The 21,982-nt window shown below is 42.8% G+C and overlaps 1 protein-coding gene and 1 pseudogene across 1 annotated transcript in view; one reads left to right on the top strand and one right to left on the bottom strand.

Moving 5' to 3' along the window:
- The window catches only part of LOC126778703 (GTP-binding protein 2-like), a 459,746-nt gene that overhangs the window by 80,025 nt on the left and 357,739 nt on the right, over window positions 1-21,982 (bottom strand). The window lies entirely within an intron of this gene.
- Window positions 6,936-18,316, top strand: LOC126778705 (GTP-binding protein 2-like; annotated as a pseudogene).

The raw sequence follows: 21,982 nt of genomic DNA, 5'->3' as shown, positions 1-21,982 counted from the left end.
GAACACGCAGGGTTATATTGTCGTCGGCCGAATCCTCTTTACTATCGCTGATGTCGCGAGCATTGCCACGAACAGGTGTATTATCTTTATTACGATAGTTCGGAACGCGGCATTTTTGTGAGCAATCGGGGCAAATCCACGATGATTTAAGATCGGATGACAATTTTTTGTTCTCTTTTTGAGGAAAAATACAGAGATAGTGAAAAGAAATCTGACAGAGCTTACAGTTCAGTATGCTGGCTTGATCTGCTTTAGTAGATGTGCAACACCCAAATTTATTCATAGTTAATGCTTTCTTTATAGGCGAAAGATAAAAGTAATATGAAATAAAATCTTCTTTATAATATATCAAAAAAAAAAAAAAAAAAGGAAAAATAATCCTTTTTTTTTTCGGGAAGCGATCTCGTGCCCGTCTCGTCTCAAGTATTCAGAGCACCCATGTGTAATGAAGAGCCAAGCGCGTATGTATCACATATGGTAAAAATATCCTTCAGTAGAAAATAGAGTGTTTTAGAATATTGCAAAGAAGGTAAAGTGAATACAGTAATATTACAAGCACCGACAACTTGGGTTTATAATTATTAAATGTTCACCAGAAATACTATGATTCACTTTTTACACTTTAAAAACGTTCAAACTCCTCACTGTAATAAGTACCAATTTAAGATGATACACGCACAGACACTTAAGTATTTAATTGAAGATTACTGTCATTAACACTTTTTCTTTGGGTGCACAAAGTTTTCAATTTACCTCGAAAAGAGAGATCCACTTAAAGAGAGGACGAGATAACGTTTCCTGATAAACTTTGAATTATCACGAATTGAAATAGGATAAACAATTATAGCAAACAAACGAAAAAATAAATATAAACAAATTAAATTGACGGAGTTGATGTTTACGAGTGCAGTAGCGACCTCTGACTTGATAGTATGTATATACAAAAGAAAAGTAGAAGTATGTATTTACAAAAGAAAAGTAGTATATGTAGTATATCAGTTGTCTGGTTTCCATGGCACAAGCTCTGCTTAATTTGGGATCAGATAGCAGTGTGTGAATAAAGTCCCAGGATATTATTATTATTATTATACATAGAGCTATACAATAAATATTAGTTGGCGGTTCTGTGGTCGCGTTATCGTATGTCTATTGTATGAGCAAATAAATATCCGCTTTCAAATTGAGTTCCAATTTTAAATTAAGGCTTAGTTTATTTTAATTTTTGTTATTTTCAACGTTAGGTAGTAATTATTAATATAAAACAATATACTTATATTTAATTCTCGATGTCACCGCTTAACTGTGACATCAATTCCATCGCGAACAAAGAAATTTGGCAACTCCTTTCTTTGTCGCACTTCCAAAAAATGGAATTCCTTACCAGCTCACGTGTTCCCCTCCTCTTACAACCCGGGTTCCTTCAAACGAGGCGTGAAGAGGCATCTTGCGGGCCGGCAGGGCGATGGCGGCTAGTGCAGAACGTTTTTCCCGTCTGTACTGGCCGTCGTCGCGTTTGGACTCTACTACCACTTACCATCAGGTGGAGTAGAGTCATTTGCCCTCCCGGCGAATATAAAAAAAAAAAAAAAACATAACGACAAACATACTTACAAACATTCCTTTTCATTTATTAATATGCTTAATGTTATTATGTATATTAGTAGTTTTATTCAAAACATAGAGCCGAGATGGCCCAGTGGTAACAACGCGTGAATCTTAACCGATGATCGTGGGTTCAAACCCGGCCAAGCACCACTGAATTTTCATGTGCTTAATTTGTGATTATAATTCATCTACGTTTCAACTTTACAACAACATCATCAGTTGTTGTTGTATTGTTGAAACGTAAGCAATGAAGTTCTAAGTATTCTAAAAGCAAAACAAAAATAAGCTTAATAAATATAACTAAATCTAAAAGTATAAGTAAGACATTCTAAAATAATTGTCTAACCATAAATCAATAAAATAACAAATAAAAAGCAAAAATCCACGCGAGTCTTGGTTCCAAAATGTCTTATACCATTCTAATCGCGCGCGGATTATACATATTTCTTCCATTTGTTGAATATTTAAATTTCATTATTGACGGGCCGGTCGGCGTGGTTGGTAGACACTTACCTTTCACGCCGAAGGTTGTTGGTTCGATTCCCACCAGGACAGATATTCGTGTGCATGAACAGGTCTGTTTGTCCCTAGTCTGGGTGTAATTATCTATATAAGTATGTATTTACAAAAGAAAAGTAGTATATGTAGTATATCAGTTGTCTGATTTCCGTAGTACGAGCTCTGCTTAGTTTGGGATCAGATGGCCGTGTGTGAATAATGTCCCAGGATATTATTATTATTCTTTTTTTTTTTTTTATATTCGCCGGGAGGGCAAATGACTCTACTCCACCTGATGGTAAGTGGTAGTAGAGTCCAAACGCGACGACGGCCAGTACAGACGGGAAAAACGTTCTGCACTAGCCGCCTTCGCCTTGCCGGCCCGCAAGATGCCTCTTCACGCCTCGTTAAGGTAAGGTATTCCATTTTTTGGAAGTGCGACAAAGAAAGGAGTTGCCAAATTTCTTAGTTCGCGATGGAATTGATGTCACAGTTAGGCGGTGACATCGAGAACTTAAGAAACTTAAGAAGGAAGGGGGAAGCAGGAATTAGAGAGAATAATTCCTCAGAGCACTCGCCGTGATACAGTCGATAGAAAGCGCTCAGTGCTGCTATCTCACGACGCAATTGTAAAGGTTCAAGGGTGTTTGTGACCTTTACGTCGCCAATAATGCGTACGGCACGTCGCTGCAACCGGTCCAAGGCCTCAAGTAGGTACTTAGCGGAGCCATCCCAAAAGTGCGACCAATATTCCACGCAAGACCGTACCTGTGTTTTGTACAGCAGGCACAGTTATTGTGGCGTGAAAAAGCGCCGCACCTTGTTCAGAACTCCGAGTTTCCGTGAAGCTGTTTTTATAACAGCCTCGATGTAATCCCTTGGACTAAGGTCGCAGCGAACGTCACCCCAGCATGGCGATTTTGCTTTGCATCACCAGCGGAGTACCACAGAGGGAGGGAAGAGGGGAAAATGTTGACTCTTTCGCCGTGAGAGCGCATACCTGTGTTTTCTTGGCATTAAACTCAACAAGATTATCAGAGCCCCATTTGGCGATGAGCTCTAACGTCCTATCGAGTTCAATGACAAGATTCTCCCGCCTCTCCTCAGTTTCCTCCCGCCCAGCCACTGCGCGTCCGTGGTATCCACCATACACTGTACTATCATCTGCATAGCAATGTATGTTCCCAAGGGAGAGCATATCATTGATATGCAAAAGAAAGAGTGTGGGAGATAGCACAGATCCCTGGGGGACCCCAGCATTCACTACATAGAATTGTGAAGCGCAACCATCTACTAAAACACGAAGGCTACGCTTGTGTAGGAAGCTGGCAATCCAGGTGCATAGCTGAGCAGGCAGACCATATGCCGGTAGCTTGGAGAGAAGACTTCTGTGCCAGACCCTGTCGAAAGCCTTGGCGATATCGAGGCTGACAACCAACGATTCTCCATGCTTTGCTCCATGTCGATAGCTTCACCCCAGAGGTGCGTTACGTACGCTAGAAGATCACCTGTGGACTGTTTTGGTCGAAACCCGTATTGACGATCATTAATTAAAGAGTGATCTTCTAGGTAATGGATCAGTTGGTTGTTTAAAATCCGTTCCATCACCTTACAAAGTACTGAGGTGATAGCTATTGGCCGATAATTTGCCGGGTCAGACCGATCCCCTTTTTTGGGAACCGCTTGCACATTAGCTCTTCTCCAAGCCTCCGGCACACTTCCCGAAGAGAGAGAAAGTTGGAACAGGCGCGTTAACACAGGAGACAGCTCCGCTGCGCACTTCTTCAGCACTATGGCTGGTATGCCATCGGGACCGCTAGCTTTCCGTACATCAAGTGATTGCAGCTCCGCACGCACATCACGTTGCCTGATTTTAATGTCAGGCATCGTATGGCCACATGCAGGTATTGTACGTGGCAGTGCACTACAATCATCGATGACGGAATTGTCGGCAAAGAGTTTAGCCAGGAGATCAGCTTGCTCTTGCGGACTGTGAGCTAGCGATCCGTCCGGATTTCTGAGCGGTGGCAGCGAAGGTTGGCAGAAATTGTTTTGCACAGACTTGGTCAGACGCCAGAAGCTACGGGAGCCCCTAGGATGCGAAACGAGGTCATAACCAATCTGTACAATGCGCTGTGCATCCGCTCTCGTGTATGCCTTTCTACAGGACTTGGAATTTTTATTATAGTTTGCTTTCAGTGAGTCAATGTTAGATGCCCCGCTAATGCAGCCGTTGATCCACTTGCGATATGCCGCCTGCTTAGATGATACAGCATCGGCACATTCACGAGTGAACCAACGGTTACGCGTACTCCTACTGACGAGATCTGAGCTAGGAATGTAGTATTCCATTCCCAGCATGATCTCGCCAGCAACAGCAGCGGCACTAGCTGTCGGGTCATTCCCACTAAAGCAACGTTCCTTCCAAGGGACCGACGCATAGTAATCGCGCATACCGTCCCAATCCGACGAGTTATAGTGCCAAACGCGACGTTTGCATACCGCTAGTGGCAGCAGCTTGGCCTGTGGCACTCTGGTAGAAATAAGGCGTTGATCCGAAGAGCCAAGACGAGCCTGAACCACAACCTGATATTCCACCGGGTGAGAAGTCAGCAGAAGGTCCAGTAGAGAAGGTGCTTGCCCATCAATGTCTGGGATCCTGGTGGGCTGATCAACCAGTTGGGTCAAGTCATGTGTGAGAGCAAAAGCATGAGCAGTCTTTCCAGCATGGTCAGTTTTGAGGGATTTCAACCAGGATTCGTGGTGAGCATTAAAATCCCCCAAAAACACCAATTCCGCGTTAGGCAATTGCTCTTGCGCAGCATCTGCTACCCGACTAAGATGGTCAAATAATCGGCTTGTCTCCAAGTCACCATTGTGGGATCTGTAGAGGCACACGTAGACTCGGCTCTGACGAACCAGGTCCACACGCACCACCAACATGGAGAAGGAGGGGTCCTCCAAGCAGCGCAGTCGGTGACAGCAAACATCCGTCCTGACGAACAAGTATACTGCGGCTTTCGCTTTAAAGGATTCTTCAAGCGTGTAGCCGGGATAATTAAGGTAGCTGGTATCGGCAGGACGGAATATTTGTGTCTCCGTGAGAAACAACATTGCTGGCCGTGCTGTCTCGAGATGGTGGTGGACAGCGTTGAGGTTAGTGTGGAGTCCTCGGATGTTAGAGAACTCGACCTCAAACAGCGAGGGTATGGTGGGGGTGAGCACCGCTGTACGACCGTTATTTCTTTTTTGTTGCGCCATTTGGGAGAAATTAAATGGAAAAGAGACGTGAAGCGAGCGATGTATTGCCACGATAGGGATGGGCAAAGTGTGGAGGCGTGTTTCCCCAAGTGGTTGCCAAAAGGAAAAATACACTGACCCGCCGGACGGAAGGGCCCCCGAACCCCCCCGGAAGTGGCCGCCGGGACCCTACCTACCGGTCACCAACCGGCACGACGGTCCACCCCGAGATTATGCGTGGCCTGGTGGGGCAGCCTCACGAGCTGGTTAGGCACGCTCGGGCCCCTGTACTATGCTACGGGCGGCCAGCGGAACAGCCGTTTCTTCGGGTCTCCCTGACCGGCAGGTCAATACAGTTTCCCCCGGCATTGGTTCAACAGCCGTCTCCAATTGGACCAACGCCCATCGCGGCAATACTCGCTCGGGCTCTGGCTGTACGCTGGCTGACCTCGAAACGCGGTTGCAAGCCACTTCACGAGTTTTTCACCATGCGTACGGTGGTAACAAGCCAGGCGGATGTTAGCATCCTACGACCAGATGAGCAGATGGTCGCTCAGATATCCCTTAGTCGCCTCTTACGACACCCATGGGAAAGAGAGGGGCAGTGAAATGTATTCTTTCTCCGTCACTGCACGGATCATTCGAACAATAATGGGTAATCTAATTATTCAGACAAAAATGGACTCGTTCTTCAGCCTCTTTGATCCGTAAGATGGCAATAATAACAGACAGAATAATAAGAGAAAACATAAAAACGATCAAGAGAACGGCAGGAAGAACCCAGACGCACCCAAGGGTATGTACAAACCTTTGTATATATGTAATAAGTTTATTTATTGAAATAAAAACTAAAGTCGTTGCTCTGTTAAGCGAAATTTATTCTTTTTTATATCATATCACAAATTACTTCTGCAAACAAAGTATGAGTACAAATTATAATTATTTACTAACCCGTAAAAAGAAACAACATTAAAAGCTATTGCTTCAAATATTTTTTTACAATCTGAATTGTTTCTTTTTTTAAAAAAACGTCGTTAACTTTTTATTATATTAAGCCAGTGTGAATTTCTCTAATTATAGAATGACACATGACATAATGCAAAGTGTTGCCACAATAGATAATACTTGGACGTATTAAGTCGAAGTTAATGCACGTGCAATTTAAATTTAATGAAGAGCCCAAAGAGCTTCATTTACATATATATAACATACTGGCATATAAACGCACAGCCCAAGCTACTGCGACATGAAAATTTGCATACGGGTTCCTTTTACGCAATAGGTTAGCACTTAGGAAGGATTTTTGAAAATTTAACCCTTCAGAAGGAACTCGGGCAGGAAGAACAGAAGGAAGAAGAACAAAGTATCGCCGGCGAAGGACGTCCTAACAACAGCATGGCAGAGTTCATCACAAGAAGTACCGGAACCGTTGAATAATCAATCGTCGATACCAAAGGTCTGTGACGAGAAAATCGGAAAGAACGTCAACGATTTGAAGTCGGAAGACGATTTTAAGAAGACGAAGAGGAAACCGACCAATGATGATGAGGATGCAACGAGAAGTGGGACAAAGTTTGCCGATAGAGTGTACGCCGTCATCGATAAGTTGGAGAAGGTCAGGATAAAGGACGATATGTATTTAGCTGGTGATTTAAATTCCGAGGACTTGGAGAGTGACTTCTTCTACAGCTCTGATGATATGGAAGACTTCTGCGATGATACGTAAGTGATGTTTTTTGTTAATTAAAAAAAAGTATTATAATTTATGTGTTGTAAAGTAGTAAAGTAACAGCCTGTGTATGTCCCACTGCTGGGCTAAGATCTCCTCTCCCTTTTTGAAGAGAAGGTATGGAGCTTGTTCTACCACGCTGCTCCAATGCGGATTGGTGGAATACACATGTGGCAAAATTTCAGAGAAATTAAACGTAACGTAAACGTAAACGTAACGTAAAGCACGAGATGAATTATAATGACAAATTAAGCACATGAAAATTCAGTGGTGCTTGCCCGGGCTTGAACCGACGATCATCGTTCAAGATTCACGCGTTCTTACCACTAGACCATCTTATCTCTTATGTGTTGTAATTTTGGGTAATTATACGTTTTTTCTTAAGGCTTTGCTTGCTTTCCACGGTATGGAAGAGCAAGAAACAATAACATATCTATTCGCTTCACCCGGAATTTCAATCAAGGCTTTATATTTAAGCTCATTAACTAACATCTAGATTAAAAGAGTCAATTAGTTTCAGAGATGTAGAATTAGGATTACAGTGTTAATGTACCAGGAGATCATAAACAGTGAGTCGGTCTCACCGAACGATTACATTAAAAGAGTCAATTAGTTTCAGTTAGGATTACAGTGTTAATTTACCAGGAGATCATAAACAGTGAGTCGGTCTCACCGAACGATTAGATTAAAAGAGTCAATTAGTTCCAGTTAGGATTACAGTGTTAATGTACCAGGAGATCATAAACAGTGAGTCGGTCTCACCGAACGATTAGATTAAAAGAGTCAATTAGTTTCAGTTAGGATTACAGTGTTAATGTACCAGGAGATCATAAACAGTGAGTCGGTCTCACCGAACGATTAGATTAAAAGAGTCAATTAGTTTCAGTTAGGATTAGAGTGTTAATGTACCAGGAGATCATAAACAGTGAGACGGTCTCAACGAACGATTAGATTAAAAGAGTCAATTAGTTTCAGATAGGATTACAGTGTTAATGTACCAGGAGATCATAAACAGTGAGTCGGTCTCACCGAACGATTAGATTAAAAGAGTCAATTAGTTTCAGTTAGGATTACAGTGTTAATGTACCAGGAGATCATAAACAGTGAGTCGGTCTCACCGAACGCGGATGGCATTAATCGAAATAAGATCAATGTTAAATATATTCGATTTGGCCCTCAGAACATCCGACGCCGACGATTACGGTGACGAGTGCTACGGGAGTCTACCCCCGGAGCCTCGTTTCGGGAACGTCGAGTACAAACTGCAGCTGGTCTCGCCGTGCGAGCGACGCTTCCAGCACCTGGTGACGCAAGTGAATAATAAATAATATTAAATATATAACATTATATACAACTTAGGTAGCTAACTGGGTAGGTATCACCCACTCATCAGATATTCTACCGCAAAACAGCAGTACTTGGTATTGTTGTGTTCCGGTTTGAAGGGTGAGTGAGACAGTATAATTACAGGCACAAGGGACATAACGTCTCAGTTCCCAAGGTTGGTGGCGTATTTGCAATGTAAGCGATGGTTAACATTTCTTACAATGCCTATGTCCATGGGCGTTATACGAATAAATTAAAATAACATATATACATATAACGAAGCACTTTAGTTTATTAATGGACGCCGTATTTATTTGTTTCATTGTCGATACGAGTCGATATTTTTTATCGAATATCGGGACTTTTTTTAGCCGATGCTGGCAGCACTCACATGATAAATAATTATAGGTTATGAATAATAAAAACTGGAAAATCATATTATCTTTAGGATTTTAATGCGATATAAGGTTCCGTCATGCTATGGCATAAATAAACATCACTGATATATTATCTGTCGCTTTAACATGAAATAATACGACACTGCATCATTGTATAACCATCGATATGATATAAGGATTGTTTCTCGGCCTTTACACTGGATTAGAATCGTTTTCTAACATAAATATAAGCGAAAATTGAACATAAAACACAATGAACGCACCAACTGTCAAGTTTCAACAAACACCAAAAATGGTTACACGATAAGGGTCACAAGATTTGATAATTCTATCTCTGTCTAAACCTGTCTACGCTACAGTACGTACTCGGTTCACAGCTGGCGGACACGCAGCAGAGCGTCGAGCTGCGGGTCGCAGTGATGGGGGCGAACGAGGCGGGCAAGTCGACGCTCATAGGCGTTCTCACTCAAGGTACGTTCGTTATTATCTTGTTGAAGTCGTGAGTTCTAGTAACTAAATTAAATATTGAGTATTTAATTACAGGCACAAGGGACATAACATCTTAGTTCCCAAGGTTGGTGGCGCATTGGCGATGTAAGCGATGGTTAACATTTCTTGCAATGCCAATGTCTATGGGCGTTGGTGACCACTTACCATCAGGTGGCCCATATGCTCGTCCGCCTTCCTATTCTATAAAAAAAAATATTTATAAGGCTTCGTATCCAGAAGTTTTTGATTCGATTATCATGTAGAGATCCTATACGTGTGTACTCGTAATAAGGAGATGACGCCTTATCCCAGCTGTGGGTAAAAATGCTGTTACATTTTTAAACAAATTAAATGATACCTACTCAGTCGGGACAAAAACCGACTTTGTTAATATTATATTGTAATATCATTTATTTTATCCTGAGATAAATATTTTATGGTCAAGAAAATTAGTTGTAATTACAATGGCAGTATAAAATTTGATCTTGAAATTGTAATGACGTCATTGGTTGATGGTATGTGAGCTGTTTGTAGTGCGCAATACAATAGTTTTTCTTTTCTACAGGTGAACTCGATAACGGCAGAGGGAGCGCTCGCCTGAACATGTTCAGGCATTTGCACGAAGTGAAAAGTGGTAGGACGTCCTCGCTCAGCCACGAGATACTCGGCTTCGATGCTCAGGTGCGCTAATGATTATTTTGACGTTTATTTAAATTAAGAACAATCCCCCACCCACTTGCAAAGCCCGGGCAAACACCACTGCACTTTGATGTGCTTAATTAATGGGCACATTGTCGGGAGATCTGCTTTTATGGGATGAAGTATTGCTATGTATATCCATCAACCCGCATTGAAGCTGCAAGTTAGAGCTCCAAATCACAAGTGGAGGGGAGGTCTTAGCCCAGCAGAGGTGTTATTTTTTTTATAATAAGTAAATAGAAAAAAAAGTAAAAGTAAGTTGTACACTAGAAGCGAGATTTGGAAGCGTGTAAAGACATTGTTTGCGCCTGAACTCTCTAATTTTCACCCTGGGATTATGTAAATGTCTATGTCCCACTGCTTGGCTAATCCCTCTTCTCCCTTTGATGAGGAGCTTATTCCAATACGCTGTTCCAATTTAGTGGTGCTAATCTGGGTTTTAACACGTTATCATTGGTAACAATTTACACATTCTATTCACTACCATCTCGGTTCTCAATAGGATTAAGAGTGTGTGGGAATAGAGACTGTCTGTGCTTGCACGCACACACAAGTACCATTATTAGTCCCGTGCAGTTGTCTAAACCATTCGTATCCGTAACAGCCTGTGAATGTCCCACTGCTGGGCTAAATGCGGGTTGGTGGAATACACATGTGGCAGAATTTCAGTGAAATTAGACACATGCAGGTTTCCTCACGATGTTTTCCTTCACCGTCAAGCAGAGATGAATTATAATCACAAATTAAGCACATGAAAATTCAGTGGTGCTTGCCCGGGTTTGAACTCACGATCATTGGTTAAGATTCAGGCGTTCTTACCACTGGGCCATCTCGGCTACAAGTTGTCTAAACATCTTTATCTAGTTTTCATACTCATTTTTCAATTATATTAATCTTTGTAAAAGCTTCCGTTATTCTATTATCCAGTTGTATGATGGCGTATGTTACACCCCGTTAACGATAGATGGCGCTCACTCGAAATGTCACATTCCTGAATCGCGCTGTCTAGATATTCGCTACGGAGTATATATAGTGTAGAAGTGATTGTTTTTGTAATCTAATAAATTGTAGTTTCATTTACCTAATCCCAGGTATCAGTGTTGCAGAACTATCGATAGTTTGACCTAGAAAACTATTATCGACAGTACTTCCGAAAGTATCGTCTTGTGTCAATATTGTCGATATTATCGATAGTTACTATAGCTCTCTGTTCACAATACTATTGATAACTCGTTTGCCTGTCTCGTTGGTCTAGTGGCTTGATATAAGACCGCAGACCCCGGAGGTCCTGGGTTCAATTCCCAGGTCGGGCCAATAAAAAGTTATTGGGTTTTTCTGTCAGAAAATTCTCAGTAGCAGCCCGGAGTCTGGAAGTTGGAAGTGTGTACACTCCCGTGCCTCGGAAAGCACGTAAAGTCGTTGGTCCTGCGCCTGAACTCTTTCCGGTCGTTTCGGATCGCCGTCCCATCGGATTATGAGAGTTAGGGAACAGAGAGTACACCTGTGTTTGCGCACACACTTGTGCACTATAATATCTCCTGCGTAGTTGGCTAATCTCTCTTGAGATTGGCCGCAGTGGCCGAAATCGGTCTGGAGGACATTATTATTATTAATACTATTGATAACAGCAATCCATAGGTATTCATTCGATAGTAACGATTTAATAAAACTTCATTAATAATAGTGTTGTTACTGGGCCTACTACATTACTTATCTTGAGAAAGCAATAATAATATAATAATAAAAATGATAACCCCACCGACGTATCTTTACATTGCCGACGTGGTGGGGCTTGTGCGCTTCAATGATTCTTAGGGCAATAGATCTATTCATGTTGGATTAGCCTAAGATGAGAAGACAGACCAAGAGAGATACAACCCAAGCCAAGGTGGAACAGCGTACGCCGAGGGCTCCATGGCTAAGGGGGTGCTTAGTCGTTAGTATGCGAACTTTAGAGACAAGGGGACCTCTAATTTAATTTACCCTTATCGCAGTGAATGCAGGGCTCTGCTGTGATTGACTTTTATGTCCCTAGCTACTCGTGGGAATAATATGATAACTAGGTCTAAAACTAAAAAATATGCCATCGTTAGAAGAAGAGTCCACGCCGACTTCTAATTCATCCTCTAAATCTTTATTCCCATCGATACCCTCTTCATCACCAATTTTTTATGCATCTTCACCAAATTCATCATCAACCGGTGCTCAACTGGTGGATGTTGCACAGGAGATAAATTTTGTCAGTGAACCTGTGCCCACCACCAGTGGCGTAAAAAAAAGTTTAAGAAGTCGAACGAATGGCTCAAACGAGGTGAACTCTTCCCTGAGACCGAAGGTTTTATGCTCGCCATTCAAGACCAAATAATAGAAACTCGTAACTATAGGAAGTACATAATGAAGGATAATAATCAACCTACTGACTTATGTAGACAATGTAACGCAGCCTCTGAAACTATTCAGCACATAACGGGGGCTTGCAAATCTCTCGCACAGACCGATTATAAGCATCGACATGATCAAGTGGCTGCAATCATACACCAACATTTAGCATACAAATTTTTTTTTTTTTTATAGAATAGGAAGGTGGACGAGCATATGGGCCACCTGATGGTAAGTGGTCACCAAACGCCCTTAGACATTGGCATTGTAAGAAATGTCAACCATCGCTTATAGCCAATGCGCCACCAACCTTGGGAACTAAGATTTTATGTCCCTTGTGCCTGTAATTACACTGGCTCACTCAACCTTCAAACCGGAACACAACAATATCAAGTATTGCTGTTTTGCGGTAGAATATCTGATGAGTGGGTGGTACCTACCCAGACGAGCTTGCACAAAGCCCTACCACCAGTAAAAAACTTATAACAGAAATGAATCCATATTACAAATATAAACCGGAAAGTGTATTAGACACTAGAAACCACAAAATCTACTGGGATAGAACAATAATAACTGACAAAACTATCTGTTATAATAGACCAGATATTACCGTTCATGATAAAATCAATAGAATCGTTTATCTTATCGATATAGCCGTTCCTAATTCACATAACATACAAACCACAACATCTGAAAAGTTAAGTAAATATCAAGATCTCGCCATAGAAATTAAAACGCAATGGAAAGCACAAACAGTACACATAGTCCCAATAGTCCTATCATCCACAGGTATCGTGCCAAAATCCTTGACACAAAGTCTGAACACCTTACAAATGCCAGCGTATATCCTCCATATACTTCAAAAAGCCATAATCCTTAACACCTGCCGTATTACCCGAAAGTTTATATCATCATCCACTTTATCATCAACGTTTTTAATATAAGCAACACTCCTTAACGCTTGGCTGCAGCCCGCGTTTTCGGTTTAAACTCTTCGAAAGAAGAGAAACTTTAAAAGTTAAATAGAAATAATAATAATAATAATATTGGACATTATTCACACACGGTCATCTGATCCCAAAATTAAGCAGAGCTTGTGTTATGGAAACCAGACAACTGATATACTACATATACTACTTTTCTTTTGTAAATACATACTTATACAGATAATTACACCCAGACTCAGGACAAACAGACATGTTCATGCACACAAATGTCTGTCCTGGGTGGGAATCGAACCCACGACCTTTGGCATGAAAGGCAAGTAACTACCAACCACGCCAACCGGCTCGTCAAAAAATCAATACGTCAATACTATCGAAAAATCATTGATTATCGATAGTCCAAAACTATCGATTTTATCGATAATGGACTATCGACATGCAACACTACCCGATATTACTTATACCTAAAATGAAAGTCATATAATGTATTACATTCATATAATCAGGGTAATGTCGTCAACTACGGTTGTTCCGAGCTGATGACAGCGGAGCGCATCGGAGAGAGGAGCGCCAAGCTGGTGTCTTTCCTGGACCTGGCGGGCCACAGCAAGTACCAACGCACCACGCTCCACGGGCTCACGGGTTACTCCCCGCACTACGCCATGCTCGTTGTAAGTATGTTTATTTATTACTAGTTCCCATACGTGTGGGGGGGTGTTCAGATTTTAGGTATCCTAAGTCTTTTTCTATAGCCCTGATAACGTGTTTTGAAATTATTATTAGGTAAGGATTTTTTTGGAGTTCTGACATATCAAACCAAAAGTTAATTTTCATTTTATTGAATAAATATCTTATCTTAATAATACATTTTTACAAACAGCTCAAAATCAAAATAATTTATTCAGGTAATAATATATAAACCTAACACCGGCTCAAACTGTAGATCCTACTAAAAATAATCGGCGAAAAACTAAACTCTTTTGCTACAATTAAACTATGTAAGAGTTTAAACACAATTTTTTATCATATTTATAAGCCCTTATCGAGCAATACGTCTTATTAATGAAAGTTTTTTAAGAGAGAGAGTTGGTTCCTCCTAACTGGCCTAGGCCAGTCTGGGTACGGGCCGCAGGGTTGCCCCCTAACCTGTCGTGTCTTTAATTTTTGGCCCGAGGGGCCAGGGTCACAGCGACCCAGTGGCTGTAAGTTTTTTAAATCAGCTACAAGATAATATTATAGATGGCACTGTAGTCATATTATCAACTTGTACTATAAAGTTTTTTTTTATTTCTAGATTTCGGCAACAGCCGGTATAACTCGCATCACAGAAGAACACATCGGTCTTCTGCTGGCTTTGGACATGCCGTTCTTCGCAGTCATCAACAAGTGTGAACTGGCTAGCAACATCAATGCTGTTGTAGCGAGGCTGGCTCAATTGTTGGAACCCGCTAATAAGGTCAGTGATTTTATTTTAAATAGCATCTATAAAGACTAGCTTATAAACTAGGTTATTATTTCTTACCTCAATGCTTTTGGGTGATGGTGACCACTTACCATCAGGTGGCCCAATTTCCCGTCCACACACATATAACATAAAGAGAAGCCGGGGGGAGGGGGGGCGGGAAAGTTTAACAGACAAATAGATATATTTACTTTCCCATTTATAATATTAGTTTATATTGTAATTGGAAACATGCAGGTTTCCTCGCGATGTTCTTCAAGGAGCACGAGATGATAAATCAGGGATGCTGTTTAATTTATAGATTTATTTAAATTTAAAGTAATGGTATATATTGGTATTATTACAGAAACCGCTGTTAATAACTGACGAGAATATGGCAAGGAACTGCGTTGCGCCGCAAAAGTCGATACTGGACACCATAGACAATGTAGACGAGGAAATCAAAAAGGATGAGGAGTTAGTAGCTTCACAAGCCTTTATTTAACCCGAAGTGTTTCTGGGTGAACTCTTATATATGACTTTAAAAGGAGTTCCATACTATTGGTAATGGTAATAATATTGTCTATAGCTACGCCAACCACCCTTGCTAGATACTTGCCTTTCACGCCAAAGGTTGTGGGTTCGGTTCCCACTCAGGACAGACAATTGTGTACAGTATCAGTTGTCTGGTTGCCATAGTACAAGCTCTGCTTAGTTTCGGATCAGATATATATATATATATATATACACTACTGTGATTTGCGTTCAACTAGTTATATATATATATATAGTTGAACGCAAATCACAGTAGTGTCGGCCGGCAGGGTGGCCGTGTTCCCGGTGAGCTGCGTGCGTGGCGCCGGCCTCAACGCGCTGCACGCGTGCCTGCTGGCGCTGGTGCCGCGCCGCGACCTGCAGCGCCCCGAGGACGTGAGTGAACCATATGTTGCGCAGTTGACTAGTATCCTTTTTATTAAATTATAAATGTTATAATTTATGTCACTTTACAGGAGGCGTGCGAGTTTCAAGTAGACGAAATTTTCCACGTAAGGGACTCGACGGGGCCCGTAGTGGGGGGACTGCTCGCGCGAGGGCGACTCTACGAGGGCGACGAACTTATCATAGGTGCGTTGCGTTCTGTTAGTTGTGAGATGAATAGAGCGACGTATATTTAACACCCCCCCCCCCCCAGGACCTCTGGATTCCGGCGAGTTCGCGGAGATATCCGTGCGCACGATATACCGCAACCGCGTCACGTGCGGCAGCGTGCGCTCGGGACAGTCGGCGTCGCTGAGCCTGGGTCGCTTCCCGCCGGGACTGCGGCAGGGCTTGGTGCTGCTAGCGCGGCCGGGGGCTACGCCGCGGGACTATCAGAACTAGTCCACTCGTCGCAAGCTTCGGAGAAGAATCGAAAGAACGCGAGGAGACAGAACAAGAATATCCTCCAGGACATCGCCAACGTGAAGAACAGCCTCACAAAGACATCGGACACGAAGTGCACGAACGTGTACGTGTCGGACGACGGGAGCAAGTACAGCGACGCGCACGTGTCGAGCGACACGCAGGACAAGTGCGTGTGTGACGACCTGGTGTTCCTCGAAGACCCAAACGACCCTAGACGCTGTATATACTTTCAGGTGAGCAGAAAACTCTACTCGTTTTTAAAAGATTAGCAAACCTTAGATATGCGATTACACGCGATTCGCTACCAGCTCTGCTGTATTGTACACCACAAACACTTCTCGATCAATATATCTCTATATATAACACGACACTGTTACACTTAACTACTTATATACACTTTAGTTTTACTTACAAAGTTCCGATAACAACTTCACAGATAACCAAAACGCTAAATTTTTCGCGAATCCATAGTCAATACCACAGAATATTAAGATTTCGACCAAATTTCAAGGTCAAAGTTGCTTATATACTCTACTTGCTATTGGAATCGACTATAGACTTGTATATGTTTCCACAGCACATTGTGTGTGTGTGTGTTTTTTTATCCGTAACAGCACGTGAATGTCCTACTGCTGGGCTAAAGGCCTCCTCTCCCTTTTTTGAGGAGAAGGCTTGGAGCTTATTCCACCACGCTGCTCCAGTGCGGTTTGGTAAATACACATGTGGCAGAATTTCAGTGAAATTAGACACATGCAGGTTTCCTCACGATGTTTTCCTTCATCGTAAAGTACGAGATGAATTATAATCACAAATTAAGTACATGAAAATTCAGTGGTGCCTGAACCATCTTGGCTGTTTTTTTTATATGCTAGCAATATTAGCACAGACTGTGCAATATAATATGTAATGCGGTCATGAATTAAATTTGATTGAATGTAACAGGCATCCGTGCATGTCCTGAGACACTCCACGGCCATCTACCCAGGGTTCCAGTGCTCTGTGCATGTCGGGAACGTGCGTCAGACGGCCATTATCGTGGTAACGAATACATACATCAAACTCACTTTGCGGAATGGAATTAAATAGTTTAATTTTGGTATAATTTGTGGTGTTGCGTAAAATACTTAAGTATGATAATGATATTTATTTTTTTATGTTATATTCCTGTTTAGCGGTAGAATATCTGATGAGTGGGTGGTACCTACCCAGGCGGGTTTGCACAATGCCCTTACCACCAGTTACCACACACACTTATAATATATTCTGCCGCCAAACAGCAATAGCATTGTTGTTGGTGAGTAAAACAGTGTAACTGCAGGCACAAGGGACATAACATCTTAGTTCCCAAGGTTGGTGACGCATTGTTGATGTAAGCGATGGTTAATATTTATTGCGGTGTCAATGTCTATGGGCGGTGGTGACCACTTACCATCGGGTTGCTCATCTCATCGCTGACCACGGATATATTTTTCGCTTTAGGGTATAATGTCTCCGAACAACGTGCTGAGGGTGGGCGAGGATGCTGTTCAGGTTCGCCCGCTGTCCGGAGTACCTCGTGCGGGGCCGCCGGCTGCTGTTCACGGCGGGGCTGGGGACCAGGTACCGCTCAACGAACCCAACGATAACTTCTAATTACAGTTGAATTGTTGAGCCAATAAAGTATATCGTCAGCTCAGTGTTGGTATCCGAGATCGCTAGCTCCACTGACTTTCACATATTTAATTTATAAGTGTTCGGTGAAAGAAAAATCATCCATGCATCGAAGCAGGTTGTGGAATAAGCTCAAACCTTCTCCTGAGAAGGAGAGGTTTTAGCCCAGCTGTGGGACATTTATATACTGTGACTGTTTTGAATCATGTTGGAATAAGTTTTGTTCTTAAGAAGAGATATCTTCGACCAACAGACACTTTTGTACTTTACTAGCAATACCCGGAAGGTGGCTGTTAATGTGGTACAGCGCCATCTAGCGGCGTTACAACGAAGTGGATATTATAAAATCATCCATGAGACATACATCTAAATTTCAACTGTGATGGTGATTCAAACGGTCCGAACTCTATTAATCACAAACAGATACACAAACAGCCATTTTTATATATTAACGAAATTTTTTTGTTACAGAGCCATTGGCCGGGTCACGCAAACCTTCCCGTACATACCATGAATTCTATAGAACACGGCTCCAATATAAAATTCGAGATGCCTGAATCTAATATATAGTAGTAGTATAATCTAATCTCTAGAATATTCTAGATAAATTAAATATATTAATTGTATCTGTAACCAGTTTTCTTGTCGTGTTCACTTCATGATTGCATGGGGGGCGTTTCACCTTGCGGATTAAATTACAAAAAACGACAATCGATGATGGTATTTTTATGTTACATAAAAACAGTGTTGCCAACCTCTTAGAAGCATCCTCCTGACGGATGAATTGAAACAAATACAAAATACATTTATAAAATGATGTTAAAAAAAAGCAAATCAAGTACTGCAAGTAGCATTAGTAAACTTGAAATATACTCAATTAAATGAAGCTGAAGAGTTAATCCCCGGAGAGAATTTCTTTAAAAAATGTTCCTCCTAAAAAATGTCTAACCTGAAAATATCCTATTTGATTTCATCTGACATAGCCCTATTTAGGGGGAAAACCCCCAAGGTGGCAACACTGTATAAAAAAAATGTGGACCATCTATATAAACTTTCATATATTTAACACTAGCGGACAAATTTTTAATAAACCATCATATGTGATCGAGCAAATTTTCACTCATAGCTCATTTTTATTCAGTTAGTTAATTAATCAGTGTCAGAGTTTTTATTACGTATATAACATACATGCAAAACGTCTATGCTTATGTATAAATAATATTGCAATATTTAAAGGCTTATATATATATATATACTAGCTGGTGCCCGCGACTTCGTCTACGCAGGATTAGTATTTGGAGTAGCTTATATTAGCGTGGCGTAGAAAAGAACTAACATTATGACATAAATATTTTTTGAGTCGCATTTGAAAAATATAACTGCTTGACAATATTTTAACATAAGAAAATTGGCAATATAATAAATATACGGTAATTAGGCACTGCAGAACCCTGATCATAGGCCTATAGTTATCTAGCCTATAGTTATCTTTGCATAGTACAGGGGCCCGAGCGTGCCTAACCAGCTCGTGAGGCTACCCCACCAGGCCACGCATAATCTCGGGGTGGACCGTCGTGCCGGTTGGTGACCGGTAGGTGGGGTCCCGGCGGCCACTTCCGGGGGGGTTCGGGGGCCCTTCCGTCCGGCGGGTCAGTGTATTTTTCCTTTTGGCAACCACTTGGGGAAACACGCCTCCACACTTTGCCCATCCCTATCGTGGCAATACATCGCTCGCTTCACGTCTCTTTTCCATTTAATTTCTCCCAAATGGCGCAACAAAAAAGAAATAACGGTCGTACAGCGGTGCTCACCCCCACCATACCCTCGCTGTTTGAGGTCGAGTTCTCTAACATCCGAGGACTCCAAACTAACCTCAACGCTGTCCACTACCATCTCGAGACAGCACGGCCAGCAATGTTGTTTCTCACGGAGACACAAATACTCCGTCCTGCCGATACCAGCTACCTTAATTATCCCGGCTACACGCTTGAAGAATCCTTCAAAGCGAAAGCCGGAGTATGCTTGTTCGTCAGAACGGATGTTTGCTGTCACCGACTGCGCTGCTTGGAGGACCCCTCCTTCTCCATGTTGGTGGTACGTGTGGACCTGGTTCGTCAGAGCCGAGTCTACGTGTGCCTCTACAGATCCCACAATGGTGACTTGGAGACAAGCCGATTATTTGACCATCTTAGTCGGGTGGCAGATGCTGTGCAAGAGCAATTTCCTAACGCGGAATTGGTGTTTTTGGGGGACTTTAATGCTCACCACGAATCCTGGTTGAAATCCCTCAAAACTGACCATGCTGGAAGGACTGCTCATGCTTTTGCTCTCACACATGACTTGACCCAACTGGTTGATCAGCCCACCAGGATCCCAGACATTGATGGGCAAGCACCTTCTCTACTGGACCTTCTGCTGACTTCTCACCCGGTGGAATATCAGGTTGTGGTTCAGGCTCCTCTTGGCTCTTCGGATCACAGCCTTATTTCTACCAGAGTGCCACAGGCCAAGCTGCCGCCACTAGCGGTATGCAAACGTCGCGTTTGGCACTATAGGTCGGCGGATTGGGACGGTATGCGCGATTACTATGCGTCGGTCCCTTGGAAGGAACGTTGCTTCAGTGGGAATGACCCGACAGCTAGTGCCGCTGCTGTTGCTGGCGAGATCATGCTGGGAATGGAATACTACATTCCTAGCTCAGATCTCGTCAGTAGGAGTACGCGTAACCGTTGGTTCACTCGTGAATATGCCGATGCTGTATCAGCTCAGCAGGCGGCATATCGCGCGTGGATCAACGGCTGCATTAGCGGGGCATCTAACATTGACTCACTGAAAGCAAACTATAATAAAAATTCCAAGTCCTGTAGAAAGGCATACACGAGAGCGGATGCACAGCGCATTGTACAGATTGGTCATGACCTTGTTTCGCATCCTAGGGGCTCCCGTAGCTTCTGGCGTCTGACCAAGTCTGTGCAAAACAATTTCTGCCAACCTTCGCTGCCACCGCTCAGAAATCCGGACGGATCGCTAGCTCACAGTCCGCAAGAGCAAGCTGATCTCCTGGCTAAACTCTTTGCCGACAATTCCGTCATCGATGATTGTAGTGCACTGCCACCTACAATACCTGCATGTGGCCATACGATGCCTGACATTAAAATCAGGCAACGTGATGTGCGTGCGGAGCTGCAATCACTTGATGTACGGAAAGCTAGCGGTCCCGATGGAATACCAGCCATAGTGCTGAAGAAGTGCGCAGCGGAGCTGTCTCCTGTGTTAACGCGCCTGTTCCAACTTTCTCTCTCTTCGGGAAGTGTGCCGGAGGCTTGGAGAAGAGCTAATGTGCAAGCGGTTCCCAAAAAAGGGGATCGGTCTGACCCGGCAAATTATCGGCCAATAGCTATCACCTCAGTACTTTGTAAGGTGATGGAACGGATTTTAAACAAACAACTGATCCATTACCTAGAAGATCACTCTTTAATTAATGATCGTCAATACGGGTTTCGACCAAAACGGTCCACAGGTGATCTTCTAGCGTACGTGACGCACCTCTGGGGTGAAGCTATCGACAAGCATGGAGAATCGTTGGTTGTCAGCCTCGATATCTCCAAGGCTTTCGACAGGGTCTGGCACAGAAGTCTTCTCTCCAAGCTGCCGGCATATGGTCTGCCTGCTCAGCTATGCACCTGGATTGCCAGCTTCCTACACAAGCGTAGCCTTCGTGTTTTAGTTGATGGTTGCGCTTCACAATTCTATGTAGTGAATGCTGGGGTCCCCCAGGGATCTGTGCTATCTCCCACACTCTTTCTTTTGCATATCAATGATATGCTCTCTCTTGGGAACATACATTGCTATGCAGACGATAGTACAGTGCATGGTGGATACCACGGACGCGCAGTGGCTGGGCGAGCGGAAATTGAGGAGAGGCGGAAGAATCTTGTCATTGAACTCGATAGGACGTTAGAGCTCATCGCCAAATGGGGCTCTGATAATCTTGTTGAGTTTAATGCCAAGAAAACACAGGTATGCGCTCTCACGGCGAAAAAGTCAACATTTTCCCCTCTTCCCTCCCTCTGTGGTACTCCGCTGGTGATGCAAAGCAAAATCGCCATGCTGGGGATTGACGTTCGCTGCGACCTTAGTCCAAGGGATTACATCGAGGCTGTTATAAAAACAGCTTCAC

Source organism: Nymphalis io, chromosome 27 (genome assembly GCF_905147045.1).
Source record: "Nymphalis io chromosome 27, ilAglIoxx1.1, whole genome shotgun sequence".
NCBI lineage: Eukaryota > Metazoa > Arthropoda > Insecta > Lepidoptera > Nymphalidae > Nymphalis > Nymphalis io.
This window is presented reverse-complemented; position numbering and strand designations above follow the sequence as displayed.